The sequence below is a fragment of the Saccostrea cucullata genome, unplaced genomic scaffold (genome assembly GCF_032062105.1).
Source record: "Saccostrea cucullata isolate Sc308-1 unplaced genomic scaffold, CSIRO_AGI_Scuc_v1 ctg12193, whole genome shotgun sequence".
NCBI classification, from domain to species: Eukaryota; Metazoa; Mollusca; class Bivalvia; order Ostreida; family Ostreidae; genus Saccostrea; species Saccostrea cuccullata.
Window position 1 is genome coordinate 12089 of NW_026927442.1, and position 18468 is coordinate 30556.

An 18468-nucleotide genomic window follows, 5' to 3' on the forward strand; every position below is an offset into this window, starting at 1 on the left:
GCAATTCCCCCTAATAAGAATATTGAAATATTTTTAAGATAGGAGCATGTATCAATTTTTTCGGGATGTTTCTTATGGAACTGAGTAATCAGGGTCAAGAATTGATTAAAGATTTTCCTGAAAGGCTTACGGTTTTCAAGATCCCTAAGGCTATTTTCCATTTGCCTGGGGCATTTCTTTCCATACTTTTTTACTGTAAAAAATGCACAAAAAATGAGAGTATGGATAACGTATTGGTCCTTTCTATATCATTTTCCAGCAGGAAACATATTGCTCCTACTTTTCATTATAACGGTATTGGACCAAAATTAAATCAAAGTACTGAGGGTACTGATAGGCGGAAGCATGATTGCAAGTTCTCATGCAAAACTTTAATGACACATATTTGAAGCATAATCTGTTTTAAAGAGGGGGGTGATAAATATTTTGTTGGATTGTAGTATTGAAACCAAGGAATAAGAATAAACAATATGTCTCCCTTTTGGAGCGGATACATGAGAATAAGTGACGTCAATAGCAATATGAACATTTTAACATTTATTATACCCCTGCATGAAAGTGTGAGGTATACTGTAATCTGTATGTCCGTCCGTCCGTCTGTACGTCTAGCTGTCCGTCCGTCCGTCTGTTACGCTTTGTGGTACTCATATCTTATCTGCAACCCCTCTTATACCACTGAGTGAAATTTAATGAAACCTTCACAGAATCTTTATTACATATTGCCATTGTGCACCTCCTATTTTACTTTTTGATCCGACACATATTTTGGGTTTCCCGACCACAGCAAAACATGGACTTTTCATTATAATCATATGGGAGGCGGGGGTATCATTTAGTGAGCTCATTGCTCACAGTACCTCTAGTTTTTGTCAAGTATAACAAGTGAAAATTGAAATGCAAGTTGCAATACATAAAATTTGTAAGATATAGTTTTGGGGAACAAGAAATGGATAATTATAAAATTTCACACAAAAATGAGAACTAATGAGTAATAGAAAACAATAAATATCACAACTGCTTTTGGTTTTTTTTATGTGTATGAAGTTTTAGACCAATGAAAACAAGTCTTGTTATAAAACAACAAATTATATAAGGATGCAACGTTGATACATAGAAGACCTTACATAGATTTACAATGTGCTTGAGGTTCTATATTGTATGGCCCAGGTGGAACAAATCACACAAGTCTATAATGCTGATGACAGGTGAATCCTATTTCATGATGTCCACAATAAATGGAATATTTTTCAGAAGAGCTTCTACCATGGCAGGCCAGACAATTTTATTTTTATTCCTGTGGTAAATATTGGTACATACATCCCAATATCAGTGGTGATTTCTTTTCTGGAGATTATCTACACCATTCCCCTCACAACTGTCTCTTGGCAGAATTTTCTACAAAGTGTTTAATTGAAAAAAAATTAAGAACATCTCATAATGTTTATTACATTTTTACCAGTGAAATACTGTAATTTATTCATTGAATAAAAATGATATCCTGTCACAGTGTGACGAATATCAGAAGTGCGGGAAAACTCTCGATTTCCCTTCCAATAACGCAGATTGTTGTAAGAAAATCTTCCTTGACCTAATATAAGATAAATGGAAATGAATAAACAATTCTGACAGCGAATAAAACTGTCAAAATTACGAAAAATATGTTGCTAAATCCATGTTTACAGTGTTTTTCACCTCACTAGCTATGATGTCTCAACCGCTCGACTATGACGTCATGTAGCCTAAGACTGTGTTACAAAAAGACAGAGGCAAAGGAAAAATCAAAGAATTTTTTTTAAAAATGTAATAAACAGAAAATTCAATGTTTTGAAGTTGAATATGGAATTTATTTCACTCGTGAGACAGGATTTTTTGATATTTTCACTCGTTCGTCGCACTCGTGAAAATATCAAAAATCCTGTCCCACTCGTGAAATAAATTCCATATTCAACTACAAAACATTGAATATCCTCTATTTATTTAACAAAAATTATTTTACAATGTATCCTACTTTCAATAAATGAAATCAAGGACTTCAAATAACCTTTTATGATATAGTTTAATATATTTTCTAGGGAAGTCAACTTTACCGGGTACTCGATCCAAGGTCCAAATATCGAATACTAAAATTGGGTATTTGTTTACTCGGATGTATATTATTTCTGATTTCAAGGTACACATTTTTATCAAAAACTTATCAATTATAACTAAAACATGCAAATGGTAATTAGCATGTCTTCATCTACACCTAGCTGTAAAACACCCGTTATCGCCTTGATCTACATTCATTCATTCATTCATTCGGTGAAATCTGACATGCTAAGAAATTAATGCCACTATACCCACTTCAAGAGTGAAGTGGGTATACAGAAATAACAAAAGATTCAAAACTGCTGAAAGTCAACTTGTGTAGTAAGTTTAGAGTAAGTATACTGGAAACAACCAACAAATGAAATAATATAAGACTAGCGATCCTGACCAACAACATCCGTCCCCTCTCTTTCGCTAGTTATATAACCTACATGTGTACCCTGCAGTTTGTCAAATAGATCCAATTAAAATAACCTTTTGTAATTTTGGGTGTTTTGTGCTTTCTATATCATGTACCAGCAGGAAACATTTTGCTCCGATTTTTCAAACTGACGAAAAGAATGACAATTCCCAAAAATTAGAATATTGAAATATTTTTTAGTTTGCAGATGTATGAATCTTTTGGGGTTGTTTTAATATGTGTCTGAGTTATGGGGGCCAGGAATTGAAAGATTTTCCTGAAAGTCTCACGGTTTTCAAGATCCCTCAGGCTATTTTCCTTTTGCCCAGGGCATTTTTTTCCAAACTCTTTTACTACAAAAAATACACGAAAAATGAGAGTATGGATAAAGTATTGGTCATTTCTATATCATGTTCCAGCAGGAAACATTTTGCTCCTCCTTTTCATTATAACGGTATTGGACAAAAAATAAAAAAATGACAATTCCCCCAAATAAGAATATTGAAATATTTTAAAGGTAGGAGCATTTATCAATCTTTTTGGGATGTTTCTGATGTAACTGAGTTATCAGGGCCAAGGACTGATTAAAGATTTTTCTGAAAGTCTCACAGTTTTCAAAATCCCCCAGGCTAATTTCCGTTTGCCCTCGCCTTCTTTTTCCAAACTTTTTGACTGCAAGAAATACACGAAAAACGAGGGTAAGGATAACGAATTGGTACTTTCTATATCATGTTCCAGCAGGAAACATTTTGCTCCTCTTTTTCATTATAACGGTTTTGGTCAATAACAATTCCCCCAAATAAGAATATCGAAATATTTTTCAGATAGGAGCATTTATCAATCTTTTCGGAATGTTTCTTATGTATCTGAGTTTCAGGGTCAAGAACTGATTAAAGAGTATTCTGCAAGTCTTAACGGTTTTCAAGATCCCTCAGGATATTTTTCCATTTGCCAAGGGCATCTTTTTCCAAAAAGAATGAGAATTCCCACAAATTAGAATATTGAAATATTTTTCAGATTGCAGATGTATCAATCTTTTGGGGTTGTTTAATATGTGTCTGAGTTATGGGGGTCAAGAATTGATTAAAGATTTTTCTGAAAGTCTTACGGTTTTCAAAATCCCCAGGCTATTTTCCGTTTGCCCTCGGCTTCTTTTTCCAAACTTTTTGAATGCAAGAAATACACGAAAAACGAGGGTAAGGATAGCGTATTGGTACTTTCTGTATCATGTTCCAGTAGGAAACATTTTGCTCCTCCTTTTCATTATAACGGTATTGGACCAATATTTAAAAATGACAATTCCCCCAAATAAGAATATTGAAATATTTTTCAGGTGGAAGCATTTATCAATCTTTTTGTGATGTTTCTTATGTAACTGAGTTATCAGGGCCATGAATTGATTGAAGATTTTCCTTAAAGTCTCACGGTTTTAATTCCCTTTGGCTATTTTCCATTTGCCCGTTGCACCTTTTTCCAAACTTTTTGACTGAAAGAAATACACGAAAAACGAGGGTAAGGATAACGTATTGGTATACTTTTTTTATCATGTCCCAGGAGGAAACATATTGCTCCTACTTTTCATTATAACGGTATTTGACCAAAATTAAAAAATTGACAATTCCCCCAAATAAGAATATTGAAATATTTTTCAGATAGGAGCATGTATCAATTTTGTCGGGATGTTTCTTATGTAACTGAGTTATCAGGGTCAAGAATTGGTTAAAGATTTTCCTGAAAGGCTAACGGTTTTCAAGATCCCTAAGGCTATTTTCCATTTGACCTGGGCATTTCTTTCCATACTTTTTTACTGTAAAAAATACACAAAAACTAGAGTATCGATAACCTATACGTCCTTTCTATATCATGTTCCAGTAGGAAACATTTTCCTCCGATTTTTCAAAATGACGGTATTGATCCAAAATTAAAAAATGACAATTCCCCCAAATAAGAATATTGAAATATTTTTCAGATAGGAGCATGTATCAATCTTTTTGGGATGTTTCTTATGTAACTGAGTTATCAGGGCCATGAATTGATTGAAGATTTTCCTGAAAGTATGACGGTTTTCAAGATCCCTTTGGCTATTTTCCATTTGCCCGGGGCATCTTTTTGCAAACTTTTTGAATGCAAGAAATACACTGATTTTGCAAAATCCAGCAGGAAACATTTTGCTCCTCCTTTTCATTATAACGGTATTGGACTAAAATAAAAAATGACAATTCCTCCAAATAAAAATATTGAAATATTTTTCAGATAGGAGCATGTATCAATCTTTTTGGGATGTTTCTTATGTAACTGAGTTATCAGGGCCATGAATTGATTGAAGATTTTCCTGAAAGTCTGACGGTTTTCAAGATCCCTTTGGCTATTTTCCATTTGCCCGGGGCATCTTTTTCCAAACTTTTTGATTGCAAGAAATACACGAAAAACGATGGTAAGGACAACGTATTGGTACTTTCTATATCATGTTCCAGCAGGAAACATTTTGCTCCTCCTTTTCATTATAACGGTATTGGACTAAAATTAAAAAATGACAATTCCCCCAAATAAGAATATTGAAATATTTTTCAGATAGGAGCATGTATCAATCTTTTCGGGATGTTTCATATGTAACTGAGTCATCAGGGCCATGAATTGATTGAAGATTTTCCTGAAAGTCTGACGGTTTTCAAGATCCCTTTGGCTATTTTCCATTTGCCCGGGGCATCTTTTTCCAAACTATTTGACTGCAAGAAATACAAGAAGAACGAGGGTAAGGATAAGGTATTGGTACTTTCTATATCATGTACCAGCAGGAAACATATTGCTCCTACTTTTCATTATAACGGTATTGGACCAAAAATAAAAAAAATGACAATTCCCCCAAATAAGAATATTGAAATTTTCTTCAGGTAGGAGCATGTATCAATCTTTTCGGGATATTTCTTATTTAACTGAGTAACAGGGGCCAGGAATTGATTTAAAAATATCCTGCAAGTCTCACGGTTTTCAAGGTCCCTTTGGCTATTTTCTATTTGCCCTGGGCATTCTTTCCCATAGTTTTTAACTACAAGAAATACACGAGATATGAGTGTATGGATAACGTATTGGTCCTTTCTGTATCATGTCGCAGCAGGAAACATTTTGCTCCGATTTTTCAAACTGACGGTATTGGTGAAAAAAAATTGACAATTGCCAATAATTAGAATATTGAAATTTTTTCTCAGATAGGAGCATGTATCAATCTTTTCGGAATATTTCTTACGTATCTGAGTTTTCAGGGTCAAGAACTGATTAAAGAGTATCCTGCAAGTCTTAACGGTTTTCAAGATCCCTCAGGACATTTTTCCATTTGCCCGGAAAATCTTTTTCCAAACTTTTTGACTGCAAGAAATACACGAAAAACGAGGGTAAGGACAACGTATTGGTACTTTCTATATCATGTTCCAGCAGGAAACATTTTGTTCCTACTTTTCATTATAACGGCATTGGACCAAAACTAAAAAATGACAATTCCCCCAAATAAGAATATTGAAATATTTTTCAGATAAGAGCATTTATCAATCTTTTTGGGACGTTTCTTATGTAACTGAGTTATCAGGGCCATGAATTTATTGAAGATTTTCCTGAAAGTCTGACGGTTTTCAAAATCCCTTTGGCTATTTTCCATTTGCCCGGGGCATCTTTTTCCAAACTTTTTGACTGCAAGAAATACACTAATTTTGCAAAATGACGGTACTGGTCCAAAAATAAAAAATGACAATTCCCAAAAATTGGAATATTGAAATATTATTCAGATATGAGCATGTTTCAATCTTTTTGGGATGTTTGTTATGTAACTGAGTTATTAGGGCCATGAATTGATTGAAGATTTACCTGAAAGTCTCACGGTTTTCAAGATAAGGCTATTTTCCATTTGCCCGGGGCATTTCCAAACTTTTTGACCAAGAAATACATTTTCCACGGTAAGGATAACGTATTGGTAATTTCTATATCATGTCCAAGCAGGAAACATATTGCTCCTACTTTTCATTATAACGGTATTGGACAAAAATTAAAAAATGACAATTCCCCTAAATAAGAATATTGAAATATTTTTCAGATAGGAGCATGTATGAATATTTTTTGGATGTTTCTTATGTAATTGAGTTATCAGGGTCAAGAATTGATTAAAGATTTTTCTGAAATGCTAACGGTTTTCAAGATCCCTCAGGCTATTTTCCATTTCCCCGGGGCATTTCTTTCCACACTTTTTTACTGAAAAAATACACAAAAAATTTTGCAGGAAACATTTTGCTCCTCCTTTTCATATAACGGTATTGGACAAAAAATAAAAAATGACAATTCCCCCAAATAAGAATATTGAAATATTTTTCAGGTAGGAGCATGTATTCATCTTGGGATCTTTCTTATGTAACTGAGTTATCAGGCCCATGAATTGATTGAAGATTTTCATAAAAGTCTCACAGTTTTCAAGATCCCTCAGGCTATTTGCCATTTGCCCGGGACACCTTTTTCCAAACTTTTTTACTCCAAGAAATACACCGATTTTTCAAAATGGGTATTTTTCCAGAAATAAAAAATAACAATTCCCAAAAGTTAGAATATTGAAATATGATTCAGGTAAGCATGTCTCAATCTTTTCGGAATGTTTCTTATGTAACTGAGTTTTCAGGGTCAAGAACTGATTAAAGAGTTCCTTCAAGTCTTAACGGGTCCCTCAGGCTATTTTCCATTTGCCCGGGACATCTTTTTCCAAACTTTTTGACTGCTCTAAAGAAATACGACTGATTTTGCATTTGAACTGATTCTCTTGTTTCGGTGTTGTAATGCTATTAAAGGATTTATAATGTATAAAATCCCAAGAGGAAAAATTTGTCATTTTTTGCACCATTTTTGGACCAAAACGTATCTGGAATTGTGACTTGTCATTTTGCAAAATTTACAAAAATGTGTTTGACGGATTATATTTTGATTGGGAGTAATGAAAAAGCTATGTTAGTGACTCTGATTTGTCATTCTTGCAGTCAAAAAGTACATTGGATTATTTGTTAAAGCGCAAATTGCGCAAGGCTTAAGAAACAAATGCCAATTAACGGGCAATAAACCTTTTGTATCTAATTTTCACAATCATAATGCCAAATATTTTGAATCACTTGATATAACTCGTTTATCTGTGTTTCAAAAGTGAAATTTCAGATCCTAATGAATTTTTTCTTCAATCGCTTTAAAATTGATTTGGCTAATGACTGACCTTGACAATAACTCATTGTCATACATATCGGAGAGAAATTTGAAATCTGCTTTATAAAAAGCATTGATACATAAAAACAAAAAATTCATCTAATAAAAGCTGACTAAATGATGTCACTGAATGAAACACAGTAAAGAGTCGTACGCTCTCTTTGTAAATATTTTTCTTAAATTCAAAATATAACTGCTTCTTCCTCAAATCAAAACATTTTGGGGTAATTGTGCAATTAGCAGATAACACGAATTGTCATTTTTTTTTAATTTTTGGTCCAATACCGTTATAATGAAAAGGAGGAGCAAAATGTTTCCTAATGCAACATGATATAGAAAGGAGGTATACGTTATCCTTACCCTCGTTTTTCGTGTATTTGTTTCAGTCAAAAGGTTTGGAAAAAGATGCCCCAGGCAAATGGAAAATAGCCAAAGGGATCTTGAAAACCGTCAGACTTTCAGGAAAATCTTCAATCAATTCATGGCCCTGATAACTCAGTTACATAAGAAACATCCCAAAAAGATTGAAACATGCTCATATCTGAATAATATTTCAATATTCTAATTTTTGGGAATTGTCATTTTTTATTTTTGGACCAATACCGTCATTTTGCAAAATCAATGTATTTCTTGCAGTCAAAAAGTTTGGAAAAAGATGTCCCGGGCAAATGGAAAATAGCCTGAGGGATCTTGAAAAACCGTTAAGACTTGAAGGATACTCTTTAATCAGTTCTTGACCCTGAAAACTCAGTTACATAAGAAACATTCCGAAAAGATTGAGACATGCTTCTACCTGAATCATATTTCAATATTCTAACTTTTGGGAATTGTTATTTTTTATTTCTGGAAAAATACCGTCATTTTGAAAAATCGGTGTATTTCTTGGAGTAAAAAAGTTTGGAAAAAGGTGCCCCGGGCAAATGGCAAATAGCCTGAGGGATCTTGAAAACTGTGAGACTTTTATGAAAATCTTCAATCAATTCATGGGCCTGATAACTCAGTTACATAAGAAAGATCCCTAAAAGATGAATACATGCTCCTACCTGAAAAATATTTCAATATTCTTATTTGGGGGAATTGTCATTTTTTATTTTTTGTCCAATACCGTTATAATGAAAAGGAGGAGCAAAATGTTTCCTGCAGAAACATGATATAGAAAGTACCAATACGTTATCCATACTCTCATTTTTTGTGTATTTTTTCAGTAAAAAAGTGTGGAAAGAAATGCCCCGGGGAAATGGAAAATAGCCTGAGGGATCTTGAAAACCGTTAGCATTTCAGAAAAATCTTTAATCAATTCTTGACCCTGATAACGCAATTACATAAGAAACATCCAGAGAAGATTGATACATGCTCCTATCTGAAAAAATATTTCAGCATTCTAATTTTGGGGAATTGTCATTTTTTATTTTTGGATCAATACCGTCATTTTGAAAAATCGGAAAAAAATGTTTCCTACTGGAACATGATATAGAAAGGACGTGTACGTTATCCATATTCTCATTTTTTGTATATTTTTTACAGTAAAAAAGTATGGAAAGAAATGCCCCGGGCAAATGGAAAATAGCCTTAGGGATCTTGAAAAGCGTGAGGCTTTCAGGAAAACCTTCAATCAATTCATGGCCCTGATCACTCAGTTACATAAGAAACATCCCAGGAAGATTGATACATGCTCCTATCTGAAAAATATTTCAATATTCTTATTTGGGGAAATTGTCATTTTTTAATTTTGGTCCAAAACCGTTATAATGAAAAGTAGGAGCAATATGTTTCCTTCTGGGACATGATATAGAAAGTACCAATACCTTATCCTTACCCTCGTTTTTCGTGTATTTCTTGCAGTCAAAAAGTTTGGAAAAAAGATGCCCCGGGCAAATGGAAAATAGCCAAAGGGATCTTGAAAACCATTAAGACTTGAAGGATCCTCTTTAATCAGTTCTTGACCCTGAAAACTCAGTTACATATAAGAAACATTCCGAAAAGATTGAGACATGCTTCTACCTGAATCATATTTCAATATTCTAACTTTTGGGAATTGTTATTTTTTATTTTTGGACCAATACCGTCATTTTGAAAAATCGGTGTATTTCTTGGAGTAAAAAAGTTTGGAAAAAGGTGAAACTTTTAGGAAAATCTTCAATCAATTCATGGTCTTGATAACTCAGTTACATAAGAAACATCCCAAAAAGATTGATACATGCTCCTATCTGAAAAATATTTCAATATTCTTGTTTGGGGGAATTGTCATTTTTTTAATTTTAGTCCAATACCGTTATAATGAAAAGGAGGAGCAATATGTTTCCTGCTGGGACATGATATAGAAAGTACCAATACGTTATCCTTACCCTCGTTTTTCGTGTATTTCCTTCAGTCAAAAAGTTTGGAAATAGATGTCCCCGGAAAATGGAAAATAGCCTGAGGGATCTTGAAAACCGTTAAGACCTGAAGCATACTCTTTAATCAGTTCTTGACCCTGAAAACTCAGATACATAAGAAACATTCCGAAAAGATTGATACATGCTCCAATCTGAAAAATATTTCAATATTCTAATTATTGGCAATTGTCATTTTTTTTCACCAATACCGTCCGTTTGAAAAATCGAAGGAAAATGTTTCCTGCTGCGACATGATATATAAAGGACCAATACGTTATCCATACCCTCATATTTCGTGTATTTCTTGTAGTTAAAAACTATGGGAAAGAATGCCCAGGGCAAATACAAAATAGCCAAAGGGATCTTGAAAACCGTGAGACTTGCAGGATATTTTTAAATCAATTCCTGGCCCCTGTTACTCAGTTACATAAGAAACATCCCGAAAAGATTGATACATGCTCCTACCTGAAAAATATTTCAATATTCTTATTTGGGGGAATTGTCATTTTTTTTATTTTTGGTCCAATATCGTTATAATAAAAAAAAAGAGCAAAATGTTTCCTGCAGAAACATGATATATAGAAAGAGATAGAAAAAGATGCCCCGGGGCAAATGGAAAATAGCCTGAGGGATCTTGAAAACCGTCAGACTTTTAGGAAAATCTTCAATCAATTCATGGCCCCGATAACTCAGTTACATAAGAAACATCCCAAAAAGATTGATACATGCTCCTATCTAAAAAATATTTCAATATCCTTATTTAGGGGAATTGTCATTTTTTAATTTTGGTCCAATACCGTTATAATGAAAAGTAGGAGCAATATGTTTCCTGCTGGGACATGATATAGAAAGTACCAATGCCTTATCCTTACCATCGTTTTTTGTGTATTTCTTGCAATCAAAAAGTTTGGAAAAAGATGCCCCGGGCAAATGGAAAATAGCAAAAGGGAACTTGAAAACCGTGAGACTTTCAGGAAAATCTTCAATCAATTCATGGCCCTGATAACTCAGATACATAAGAAACATCCCAAAAAGATTGAAACATGCTCATATCTGAATAATATTTCAATATTCTAATTTTCGGGAATTGTCATTTTTTATTTTTGGACCAATACCGTCATTTTGCAAAATCAGTGTATTTCTTGCAGTCAAAAAGTTTGGAAAAAGATGCCCCGGGCAAATGGAAAATAGCCAAAGGGATCTTGAAAACTGTCAGACTTTCAGGAAAATCTTCAATCAATTCATGGCCCTGATAACTCAGTTACATAAGAAACATCCCTAAAAGATTGATACATGCTGCTACCTGAAAAATATTTCAATATTCTTATTTGGGGGAATTGTCATTTTTTTTTAATTTTTGGTCCAATACCGTTATAATGAAAAGGAGGAGCAAAATGTTTCCTAATGCAACATGATATAGAAAGGAGGTATACGTTATCCTTACCCTCGTTTTTCGTGTATTTGTTTCAGTCAAAAGGTTTGGAAAAAGATGCCCCGGGCAAATGGAAAATAGCCAAAGGGATCTTGAAAACCGTCAGACTTTCAGGAAAATCTTCAATCAATTCATGGCCCTGATAACTCAGTTACATAAGAAACATCCCAAAAAGATTGAAACATGCTCATATCTGAATAATATTTCAATATTCTAATTTTTGGGAATTGTCATTTTTTATTTTTGGACCAATACCGTCATTTTGCAAAATCAGTGTATTTCTTGCAGTCAAAAAGTTTGGAAAAAGATGTCCCGGGCAAATGGAAAATAGCCTGAGGGATCTTGAAAAACCGTTAAGACTTGAAGGATACTCTTTAATCAGTTCTTGACCCTGAAAACTCAGTTACATAAGAAACATTCCGAAAAGATTGAGACATGCTTCTACCTGAATAATATTTCAATATTCTAACTTTTGGGTATTGTTATTTTTTATTTCTGGAAAAATACCGTCATTTTGAAAAATCGGTGTATTTCTTGGAGTAAAAAAGTTTGGAAAAAGGCGCCCCGGGCAAATGGCAAATAGCCTGAGGGATCTTGAAAACTGTGAGACTTTTATGAAAATCTTCAATCAATTCATGGGCCTGATAACTCAGTTACATAAGAAAGATCCCTAAAAGATGAATACATGCTCCTACCTGAAAAATATTTCAATATTCTTATTTGGGGGAATTGTCATTTTTTATTTTTTGTCCAATACCGTTATAATGAAAAGGAGGAGCAAAATGTTTCCTGCAGAAACATGATATAGAAAGTACCAATACGTTATCCATACTCTCATTTTTTGTGTATTTTTTCAGTAAAAAAGTGTGGAAAGAAATGCCCCGGGGAAATGGAAAATAGCCTGAGGGATCTTGAAAACCGTTAGCATTTCAGAAAAATCTTTAATCAATTCATGACCCTGATAACGCAATTACATAAGAAACATCCAGAGAAGATTGATACATGCTCCTATCTGAAAAAATATTTCAGCATTCTAATTTTGGGGAATTGTCATTTTTTATTTTTGGATCAATACCGTCATTTTGAAAAATCGGAAAAAAATGTTTCCTACTGGAACATGATATAGAAAGGACGTGTACGTTATCCATATTCTCATTTTTTGTATATTTTTTACAGTAAAAAAGTATGGAAAGAAATGCCCCGGGCAAATGGAAAATAGCCTTAGGGATCTTCCAAAAAAGCGTGAGGCTTTCAGGAAAACCTTCAATCAATTCATGGCCCTGATCACTCAGTTACATAAGAAACATCCAGGAAGATTGATACATGCTCCTATCCCAGGTGAAGAAAAATATTTCAATATTCTTATTTGGGGAAATTGTCATTTTTTAATTTTGGTCCAAAACCGTTATAATGAAAAGTAGGAGCAATATGTTTCCTTCTGGGACATGATATAGAAAGTACCAATACCTTATCCTTACCCTCGTTTTTCGTGTATTTCCTTCAGTCAAAAAGTTTGGAAATAGATGTCCCCGGAAAATGGAAAATAGCCTGAGGGATCTTGAAAACCGTTAAGACCTTGAAGCAGGAGAACTCTTTAAAATCACTTTTGACCCTGTGTCAATACATAAGAAACATTCCGAAAAGATTTACATGCTCCAATCTGAAAAATATTTCAATATTCTAATTATTGGCAATTGTCATTTTTTTTCACCAATACCGTCCGTTTGAAAAATCGAAGGAAAATGTTTCCTGCTGTGACATGATATAGAAAGGACCAATACGTTATCCATACCCTCATATTTCGTGTATTTCTTGTAGTTAAAAACTATGGGAAAGAATGCCCAGGGCAAATACAAAATAGCCAAAGGGATCTTGAAAACCGTGAGACTTGCAGGATATTTTTAAATCATTTCCTCGCCCCTGTTACTCAGTTACATAAGAAACATCCCGAAAAGATTGATACATGCTCCTACCTGAAAAATATTTCAATATTCTTATTTGGGGGAATTGTCATTTTTTTATTTTTGGTCCAATATCGTTATAATAAAAATTAAGAGCAAAATGTTTCCTGCAAAAAGATATATAGAAAGAGATCAAAAAAAAGATGCCCCGGGGCAAATGGAAAATAGCCTGAGGGATCTTGAAAACCGTAGACTTTTAGGAAAATCTTCAATCAATTCATGGCCCCGATAACTCAGTTACATAAGAAACATCCCAAAAAGATTGATACATGCTCCTATCTGAAAAATATTTCAATATTCTTATTTAGGGGAATTGTCATTTTTTAATTTTTGTCCAATACCGTTATAATGAAAAGTAGGAGCAATATGTTTCCTGCTAACAATGTCAGAAATTACCAATACGTTATCCTTACCCTCGTTTTTCGTGTATTTCTTGCAGTCAAAAAGGTAGGAAAAAAGATTCCCCGGGCAGAAGGAATTAGCCTGAGGGATCTTGAAAACCGTGAGACTTTTAAGAAAACCTTCAGTCAATTCATGGCCCTGATCACTCAGGTACATAAGAAACCTCCCAGGAAGATTGATACATGCTCCTATCTGAAAAATATTTCAATATTCTTATTTGGGGAAATTGTCATTTTTTAATTTTGGTCCAATACCGTTATAATGAAAAGTAGGAGCAATATGTTTCCTGCTGGGACATGATATAGAAAGTACCAATGCCTTATCCTTACCATCGTTTTTTGTGTATTTCTTGCAATCAAAAAGTTTGGAAAAAGATGCCCCGGGCAAATGGAAAATAGCCTGAGGGATCTTGAAAACCGTGAGACTTTTAGGAAAATCTTCAATCAATTCATGGCCCTGATAACTCAGATACATAAGAAACATCCCAAAAAGATTGAAACATGCTCATATCTGAATAATATTTCAATATGCTAATTTTCGGGAATTGTCATTTTTTTATTTTTGGACCAATACGTCATTTTGCAAAATCAGTGTGTTTCTTGCAGTCAAAAAGTTTGGAAAAAGATGCCCCGGGCAAATGAAAATAGCCAAAGGGATCTTGAAAACCGTCAGACTTTCAGGAAAATCTTCAATCAATTCATGGCCCTGATAACTCAGATACATAAGAAACATCCCAAAAAGATTGAAACATGCTCATATCTGAATAATATTTCAATATGCTAAAAGGGAATTGTCATTTTTTAGAGACCAATACCGCTACATTTAGAAACATCAGTGTATTTCTTTCAGTCAAAAAGTTTGGAAAAAGATGCCCCGGGCAAATGGAAAATAGCCAAAGGGATCTTTAAAACCGTCAGACTTTCAGGAAAATCTTCAATCAATTCATGGCCCTGATAACTCAGTTACATAAGAAACATCACAAAAGATTGATACATGCTCCTACCTGAAAAATATATCAATATTCTTATTTAGGGGAATTGTCAATTTTTTAATTTTGGTCCAATACCGTTATAATGAAAAGGAGGAGCAAAATGTTTCCTACTGGAACATGATATAGAAAGTACCAGTACGTTATCCATACTCTCGTTTTTCGTGTATTTCTTGCAGGACTCCATACAAACCTTAGGCCCTCTCAGTGCTTTACTATGACAATTTCAGAAAAATCTTTAGCACCTTCTTATCTAATCCCTCCTATTGCTTAAATATGTACAAAAAAGTTTCCCCGTCCCCAGGTGAAAAACAATTAAAGAAATAGCAGGTACCCCCTTTTATTTTTGTTTACAATTAATTTAAACAAGAGTAAAGCAATCCTTTTGATAACAAATCAAAGTTCAATATCTGTAGTCTTATACATTACAATCATAAGCTACATTTTTGAATTTCATGCTTAGAAAAGGAGAATTTAAAATCACTTTACAGTGTAAAAATTGGGGTCTCTATACTTACATACTTACCTGTCCCAGAATTAGTCAATTGTGGTAATTTCAAAGACTATACACCTACCTGTGAACATGTATGAAATTTGAGTCCTGTGACTTCAGTGTATTGGATACTGTGACCATCTCAAATGATGACACCTTACTGCTACCAGCACAGTTCAAAGGAGTGAATGACGTCTGGGCCGGTGATGATATTTGGATATATTGGTGACTGTAATAAATAAAATATTTGTACAAAGAATTGTTTTTGTTTTTTGATGTTAATAAAGTGATATTAAGTCAAAATTGAGTCAATATTTTCATAAGGGTGGATTCTACCCAGAATTAGGTAAAAAGCTCCAAAATTTGATAAATCATACTTAATTAAGCAGAATTCAAAGGTTTTAAAAAGACTGATATAGAATTTTTTTATGCTTATGCAAAGTAAATTATTTAAGACTCTGATATACTAATTGATTCTTATCTAATCCCTCCTATTGCTTAAATATGTACAAAAAAGTTTCCCCACCCCCCAGTGAAAAACAATTAAAGAAATAGCAGGTACCCCCTTTTATTTTTGTTTACAATTAATTTAAACAAGAGTAAAGCAATCCTTTTGATAACAAATCAAAGTTCAATATCTGTAGTCTTATACATTACAATCATAAGCTACATTTTTGAATTTCATGCTTAGAAAAGGAGAATTTAAATAATTTTTTTAAAAATTAAAGGAAAACAAAAACTGACTTCAAACCGCAAAATGTACTAAACAATAAGAGGCTGGAAATTAAATAAATGAAAAATTTACCTGCAATGTACAGAAAACTGTCCGACAAAATACATCGGGTGGGTAGGGAGTCTCCATCTTCTTCTTATATAGAGAAAATGCCCCCGCTGATCAGAGACCGAGCACTCCCGGGGCCAAGAAAGCTGAAAGGTTAAAGTCCTCTAAAGTGCTTAAATGAAAATAAATCAATAAAATTAGTCAAATTAAGCATAAATCCTGAAAGAAACAACAATATTTTTCAAGTTTTCTAAAAATTTCCTTAATTACATGTCTTCTACATATCTAAATGTATGAAAAATGGATCCGCCAAGGGTGCAATACATGTTTTTCAATATTACATGTTATTACATGTAAATATAATAAAGGTCAAATGTCATACATGCAGTCCAAGGTCATTACAATAATTTATGAAAAAAAATCAGAAGCCAAAGGTCACAACAGTTAAGATATCATCATGTTGAAATTCTACCTGTCTGGTCAGCAGGTCTAAGGGAAGTAACTCTAAGTGCAAAAACTAGAAACCATTAGAAAGTGAGTCGCAGCGAGTAATTCTGATGAAACTACAAAGAGCGAAAAAAGAGAAAACATAGACCTTTGTGTAGCTACAACATAGAAACAACAAAACTACAAATTGATCACCCTGCAGCCAAGAAAGGGGGGGGGGCAATCCAGAGGAACACATACACTACCAAACATGAGATGACAAGACAGAAAATGCCCTCCTTTCACTTGTCCATCACAAAAATTCCTTTTATGTGCCACCTTAATTATTTGAAAAAATGCCAAAAGTGCAAAAGTCTAAGAAACTAAAAAAAATTGAACACCAGGTCACTGTCCTACACTTCCATAATATACACAGATAGAGCAAAACATAATAAATACACAGTCACATGTACATGCAAAATACATACATAAATCTATGCATACATACAATCATTCATCTTAAGAACAATCTAATACATTTTCTTAACTTACCTTCCTCCTTTGACCATGTCAACTGTACAGGGCTTTACTAATTTCTATCTTCTCTTACCCCCCCCCCCCTCCTTCTCTCTTCAATAGACCCAAATCACCACTAATCCAATTACCGCAGTAAACTAATTCAAATTTTTGCTAAATTTTCTCTCGAAATGTCATCAATCTTCAAATAATTAGCTAAAAATAACATTTCATGACTTTCAAATCACTGTATCTGCGTAAGAATCTTTAGAAAACTGGAAACAAAGCCTCGTCCTATATAGTAAGTTCGTCCTATCTTAGGATTTTTCAAAAAATAAGGCTGAAAATGAGCCTTTCGACCTATATACCCCATCGACCTAATATCCAAAAATTACGGGTAATTAGATTTTTTTCTATGATTCATTTGTGTATTGTTCCATATTGTGCTTTGTTTAGGATTTTACTTTTGCAAATATCCATACACTGCAGATATGTATTTTTTCCTCTACATCTCACTATTCTACAATTGAATGGTGCTGCAATTTTAAGTTAAAAGTCAAAATGGCGATTCAAAATGGCGGATATTCATTTTTTCCAAATTATTTCTTGATGTCGTTCATTTGTGCTTATTGAGCGTAGTACAACTATGTAAAATGACAATAGAACACTAATATTATCACTTTAAATCGGAAAATTTAGTCGTTTAAATTTGAAATGTGTTAATTAGCTCAAAATGGCAATTCAAAATGACGTCATATACACTCGAATTTCGTAATATACCCAAACTGCTTAATTCTGAGTCGTTTTCAGAAAATAAATTACAGTTTGTTTTTATATTTAGTATATATAGCATATTGATTAGTCCATTAAATATGAACAAACAAAAAATACTAAAAAATTTCATTTTTTTCTGGAAATAGTTAAAACAAAGTCGACTAAAGACTTTCCAAATTTTCCCCTCGTGTTATTCAAAGCCTTTGAACCCCTTCCACCTAAAATCACTCCTGAATCGCTGTCATTATCAATTCGCACCTCAGTCCACTTCAACATCCCTCAGCACACCATCGAATAAAACTGAAAAGAATCTTGTCCGATTTCATCGAACACTTTGTTTTAGCTGATAAAAAGCTTAGTATTATCCCCTAGCATCTTCTATTTGAACTTTATTTGCTATATGTTTTAGTCTGTCTTCGAAATTTTGGTATTTTCACTACTCAAGTAAAATTGTGCCCCGTGTCACATTTATGTTCAAATGTTAAAAGTACTAGTATATATATTTTTTTTTATAATTTATTGTATTTTTTGAAAACATTTTTTACAAAAAGACAAACATTGAGAGAGAGAGAGAGAGAGAGAGAGATAAAGAGGGGATAGAGAGAGAGG

The 18468-nt window shown here is 33.5% G+C and overlaps 1 long non-coding RNA gene across 1 annotated transcript; it reads right to left on the bottom strand.

The window, feature by feature from the left end:
• Nucleotides 1–1173: 1173 nt before the first annotated feature.
• On the bottom strand, nt 1174–16393 carry LOC134274479 (uncharacterized). Its single transcript, XR_009993631.1, has 3 exons — nt 16168–16393; nt 15445–15591; nt 1174–1395 (listed from the first exon to the last, which is right to left on the bottom strand). It is a non-coding gene; the product is annotated as an uncharacterized LOC134274479 (long non-coding RNA).
• Nucleotides 16394–18468: the final 2075 nt, after the last annotated feature.